Here is a 6,328-nt window from a genome sequence, read left to right as displayed (position 1 = left end):
GAACAAGTTTGGGAACCACTGTTCTAGTAGCTTCCCAGTATCAAGGTCAGGCTGACTGATCTATAGTTCCCCAGCTTCTCCTTTTTAAAGATGGGTTCTACTTTCTGCAGTCTTCCAGGACCTGTCCTGTCATCCATGAGTTTGCAAATATCATCAGTGGCTCTTGAGATTTCTTCAGCTAATTCCTTCAGCACCGTCGAGTGAATAACATCAGGCCCCACTGACTTGAATTTGTTCAAATTAGTGAGAAGATCCCTGATGTGGTCTTTATTAATCCGGATCTGCATCTCGTCCCCTTTATTGTCTATGGTAACTTCGCGCGTCGTCTGGTCACGTGTTATTTAATGTGAAAAAACTAAAGTAAGCATTGAGCAGCTCTGCCTTCCTATAATCTTCCATTACCTGCATCCAAAGAAGTGGGTATTCACCCATAAAAGCTCATGCTCCAATACGTCTGTTAGTCTATAAGGTGCCACAGGACTCTCTCTTTCTTTTACAGATCCAGACTAACACCGTTACCCCTTTGATACTTGACTTCCATTACCAGTTTACCTTCTCCATTGATCAGCAGGCCCGCATCATCCCTGATTTTTCTTTTTTATCCGAGATATTTGTAGAACCCCTTGTTGTCTCTAACATTTTTTTGCCAGCTGCAACTCATTCTTTACCTTGGCTTTCCTGATTTCGTCCCTACATGCTTGCACTATTCCCATGTATATTTCCTTGCTGACATGTCCCTCCTTCCATTTCCTGTAGGTATCCCTTTTGTTTTTTTGATAGATAAAAATCTCCTTGGGCAGGCACATAGGCCTCCTGTGGCTCTCATCTTTCCTTTCTTCTGCATAGGAATAGCTTGATGTTGAGCATCTAATATTACATTGTTTAGGAACGGCTAGCCCCCTTTGACTCCTTTTCTTCCTAATTGGAGTTTCCATGGGACCTTGCCTACTATTTCTCCGAGTTGGTTGTAATCTGCCTTTCTGAAGTCCAGTGTCCTTGTTTTGCTGTTCTTGTCTTTTCCTTTCCTTAGGATCTTGAATTCTATCAGATCATGATCACTTCCTCCCAAGTTCCTGACCATCTTCATGTTCATATTTATCCCTGTTTGTCTATTTTGAATCTGGTGTTGACCATCTCCTTGTTATTTCCACAACTTTCTAAAACAAAAAGTTGTCTCTTACACGTGCTAAGAACTTGCAGGACACATATTTTGCTGCAACAGTCTTCCAAAAGATATCAGGGAAGTTAAAATCCCCTTATTAATACTAGTTCATGTGAAATTTAATTTATGAACAGTTTGGTTGATCACAAGGAGGAATAGACTCCAGCTCAACCTCTTACCTATATTTTCTTTGCAGACAACCTTTTTTAGTTATTGAATCAAGTCTATTCATACGTTTTTTTTAAAAAAAACATACTTTTCAGACCAAAAACAAAAAAACAAAACTCTCATACATTTATTTTAATTCCTCATCATCAAGAATGCATACCACATGTTTGCATTAGAATGTTTCCCCTCCTCTATTAAGCACTACTAATGGACTTGAGATTCATCCACTGTATTTAGCAAAGTAATGTATTCAACCTGGAATCCAATCTATCTTGAGGCAAAAAAGTTTGCTACCAGTATTTTCCAGTCTCAACAAGAAAATCAGAAGACCATGTAGAGTACTTACCTCCTTGCTATACCCCCTCTAAAAAGTTTACCATTGAAACAACCCTCCCCGTTTCATGCTGCTCTGAGTTGAAAAGCTGCTGTATACCAATCAATCTTGGCCACATACAAGTTTTTTTGTTTTTCTATAAAATAATATAACCATAAACTTAACCTCAGTTTTGTATATATTACAGGCCTTACTACAAAAGACATGACTAGTACAACCAGCAGAGTAGCTACTGAGGCAACACATAGGCGTTTTGAGTGGAAACAAGCCAAAACTCATGCAACTTTAATTAGCCTGTTTGTAGTTGTCTGTATTTTAAACCACAAGAAACACAGTCCAGGCCAAAACTACAACTTTTAGTTTCAGTTTAAATTAGCTTAATGGTCTAGCCACATCTTCAATCCACCTTCCCTGATGAGCTACTGCTGCCAATATTGCTTCTGTATTTGCAAAACAACCTTGTTTCCCAATGTTGAACTCTACCATAAATTTTTTCAGTAGATTCTATTTCTTACAAGAGCACAGGACAGCGGATGCAGATGTCCTGGAAAGATCTGTACACTGGCACTGCTCACAAGGCCTGTGGTATTGTGCCACAAAGACCATAATGTAAAACTGCCAGTACTACTTGCCTTTTTTTCACAACTTTACCATATGACTAGACCTCACAAACCAACTATCAGAATACCAGACACACGTCTATTAAATAAAGCAATACGTCCAACAATTTAAAGGAGGTGACACCCAAGAACCAGAAAATTCAACATTTTAAAAATGCTTTTTTTAAGCTTTTGTTAATTTGAGAGGGTTTTTTTAAATTAACTATAGAAATAAATTTCTGTTGAAAAGCAGTAAACCAGCTATTTAAAAAAAGCATTAATCGTGTAACAAATACAACTAGTTGGGAAGCATTGTTCCCTAAGGAAAAGTAGCTACCCACCTAGTTGTTTTTGGGGTTTCACCCTCTAAAATACCTCAACACAATAAGTTTTGAAGCTGCTTGTGGAAAAACTCTTCCAACAATTCTAGTTTGCAAAGCCTCCAAAATGCCTTGTACCTCCAAAAGTAATACTATAAAGTTCTCTGTTCAGTCCCAGAGGAAGATGCATAAAGCTCCTTAAAGATCTAAAACAGTTATTATTCCATGTTACCTAACAGTTTGATGGATTTTATGTTTTAAATACATGATACTTTTCAAATACATGTAATCTTTGTTTGTACTTGAAAGCCACAGAAAATGTAACATTTTAAAAACCACAGATCTCCATAGTTAAACATTCAGCACCACCACAAAACTCTGTTTGTTTGAGTTTAAATGCATTGTTTTAATTATCAGCTTTCTAGGATCATGGATGTTCTTATATTTAAGTACTATTATGCCTGACAGACTACAAGATGCTCAACACAGAGACCAAGTTTTCTATTATAGTCTCTAAAAAAAATGAGTATTGTCAATCTTCAGTAAATAATAATTGTTCAAAAAATTAACTTACTTGGAAAAAAAACATCTCAACTGAACAATACAGCTCCAATAGCTCGAGTCACATACAATTCACTATAAAAGCATGTCTGTGTGTACAGACACACACAATTCTTGTCCAAGATTTATTCCTTATAAGAAAGGAAAACCACCTACTGTGATACCATTTGCAATTGTTATACCATCAAAACTTCCCAAAGAAGCCTGTGAGGAACAGTAGAGTTGACTCTGTATCACAGTTGAAGAGGTTCAATGTGAAAGTTCTTTTAAAATAGGCCATTCTCAAGTAATTAAATTACTAACAGGAGTCATCAGATTTATTATTTTACCCCCATCACACACACTTAAAAATCACAAGACTTAAATTCTCCAAACTCCTTTATACTCTCACACTGGAATTATCTTGCCTTAAAAAAAAAAAAGTCAACTTTGTACAAACACCTATAAGCCCATTCATCACCTCTTTCATTCATTTTTCAGGCAGCTCCATATTTACTCAAAAACATTATTTATAAAAGACTTAATTTAAACCTCTTAGGCCTCATCTAAGTTAGGTAACTGAACTGCTACTAATAATGGCTTTCAGCATCAGTCTTCCTGAACCAGTATTAAACTCCTGAAGCGCTACCAGAGGTAGGACAAAAGCATTTTTATACTGTTTCAGGAAGTAAGCTTTACATTTGTCCAGAATGGCGTTTAAAATTTTTTAATACTGTTTTGGAACTTTTGCTAATGACTATTCTCTGCAATAGTTCCCTTTCCTAGCACTGACAGGGTATTTTGAAGCACAAAAAAACATTTATAAAACAAGTTGACCTTACACTGGAATTACCCTCTTAAATGTAAGTCCTTTTCACAACTGGAACTGGGAAGATTGTGTACTTTCATTTTGCTTCATTATAGGTCAGTTCCACTACATATCATATTTGTATTGCTCCTTGTTTATCACTAAAGATATCTGCATGAAAACAGGATTTATTTTTAAAAATCAATTTGTTCTCATTGTATATTTTGCATTTGAAGTCCTGATATGGTATAAATGGCATAACCATGGTGGAAACACTTATCAAACAGGATTAGGACTACAAAGCAGGGCAGACACTAAAAGGTGAGGTCCCGTTTTCCAACAAGTAACAGTAGTAATAAACCATTAACTGTTTCTTAGAAGATTTTTCAAAGCTCTCACTGCAGCACCAGCTACTGTTTTCACTACTTGCAATTTTGGGGGCAGGGAGAGGAGATGCTCCTCTGAAGCCAGTGCTGTTTCTTCCCCTTATATTAGTCTGGGCAGAATTACTGCACTATACCTGTTCCTCTTTTAGCTCAGGCCCTGGGATTTTGGAATGCCAGGTCCCCAGGCCAGAGCAGTCTAGAGAACCTTTTACTGGAATGCCAGCCTTATTCACTCAAGAGGTAACATTTTCTCTCTCAACACCTGAACCACACACAATGTCTGTCTTCATAGTCAACTAGCATTTTTAGGAGCATGTGAAACTCTTAACACAGCTCAGCTCATCTCTTCAGTTCTCTTTTCTGTCTTCTCATCAAATATTTTTTGCATTGTTTCCCCACATCTTTTTGCTCTCACTCCCAACTTCACCAGTCTTTAGAACACTTACTTAATATTGCTGGCATAATTTTGTTAACTGCAACTTTACTGGGTAGTGGGACCTATACTGCCATGTTCATATAAAAAGGAGCTTGAAGAAATTGGCAATTTATTTCAGACTACACGTATATCACTATTTGATAATTAGAACTTGCCTACACACAAACTTGCACTGAGGTGACTAATGGTCATTTTAAAACAGATCTAGACAGATGCAAGTACCCGTATGGACAGTCTTCAATGAGTTTAAAAACTGCTTATATCAACTTAGTTTAAGTAGTTTCCTTTCAGATTTAAGCTAAATATAAGCCATTTTTAAAGAACGTCCATCCAGGGGCTTGACCAAATTTAAACTGGTTTAAAAAACTTTAGTTACACCAATGGAAGGACTTATGGTAACAACCTTTCAACGCAAGGTATTTTTCAATCCCTGCTGTGAAAGGCATCAATATTCTATTCTTCCTACTGCCTTCATCCCACAAGAACACAGTCACCTAAAATTCACACTGAAAACTATATATTTTCTACAATATTTAGAGGAAAATGACTAACCAAAGGCAACTGAAGTTGCTAACTTGTAGATGCAGGAAAAACATTTCTCTATTTTCAATCCACACACAGCTTTACTTTAAAGAAATAAATATAATTAAAAACACAGTCATTAATTGCAATAGGGATAGCTCAGTGGTTTGAGCATTGGCCTGCTAAACCCAGGGTTGTGAGTTCAATTCTTAAGGAGGCCCATTTAGGGATGGGGCAAAAAGCTGTCTGTTTGAGCAAGGGGTTGGACTAGATGACCTCCTGAGGTCCCCTCCAACCCTTATATTCTATGAAAAACACTGTAATCCCTTTAGGAATTGCTATACAAACTAATTTCCTGCTAGTACAGTAGTTTGCAAAGCATATGTACCATCAGTACTAAAATACTACTTTCCTTCTTCAAAAACCACAGAAGCATTTGATAAAAAATCCTAGAAAAACAGCAGAAACAGGAAAGCATCAAAAATTATAAATCAAAATTCAGTTCACCTGGCTTATTAGCCAACAGGTTTCATTTTTACCTCAGAATTTTTTTTTTTTAAAGTCACCTTTCTCTGCATCACTAATTTTAGAGCCAATTTTACTTCTAACCAGTTGAAACTTAGTATTCTCTAATGCAGAGCAACCCAAATGCTGCAACTTTGCTGATTATAAAGATAGCTTTATACTGCAATTATATCTCATTTTGAGTCTGTCTCACATCTGAGCCTCAGGTGTTTGAGCTCTGAGAACTGGGTATGTGCACCAATAATCAGTGTTTCTCACTGAAGTTCATTAGTGTTATAAACATCAAAACACCACTTTTAAACTGGAAATTGTAACGGCAAAACGGTTTCACTGTTTTCATTAGACTTGATACTTCCCTTCTATACTTAAACTTCTATTCACATTGCCACCATCCAGGGAGTGTTCAAAAAGCCACTGGCCTATTTCATGACAGGACAATGTTTGAATCAATATTAATTTCAGCTGGCTTCAACTAGCACCAAGGGATCCCAGAGTACCCGATGGTGAGAGAAACAGCAAAGGCCAACT

The 6,328-nt window shown here is 36.8% G+C and overlaps 1 protein-coding gene across 3 annotated transcripts in view; it reads right to left on the bottom strand.

The window, feature by feature from the left end:
* The window catches only part of GPBP1L1 (GC-rich promoter binding protein 1 like 1), a 48,298-nt gene that overhangs the window by 41,012 nt on the left and 958 nt on the right, over positions 1–6,328 (bottom strand). The window lies entirely within an intron of this gene.

This window comes from Trachemys scripta, chromosome 8 (genome assembly GCF_013100865.1).
Source record: "Trachemys scripta elegans isolate TJP31775 chromosome 8, CAS_Tse_1.0, whole genome shotgun sequence".
In the NCBI taxonomy this organism is placed as follows: Eukaryota; Metazoa; Chordata; order Testudines; family Emydidae; genus Trachemys; species Trachemys scripta.
The sequence above is the reverse complement of the archived record's forward strand: the minus strand, read 5'-3'. Positions and strand labels throughout refer to the sequence as shown.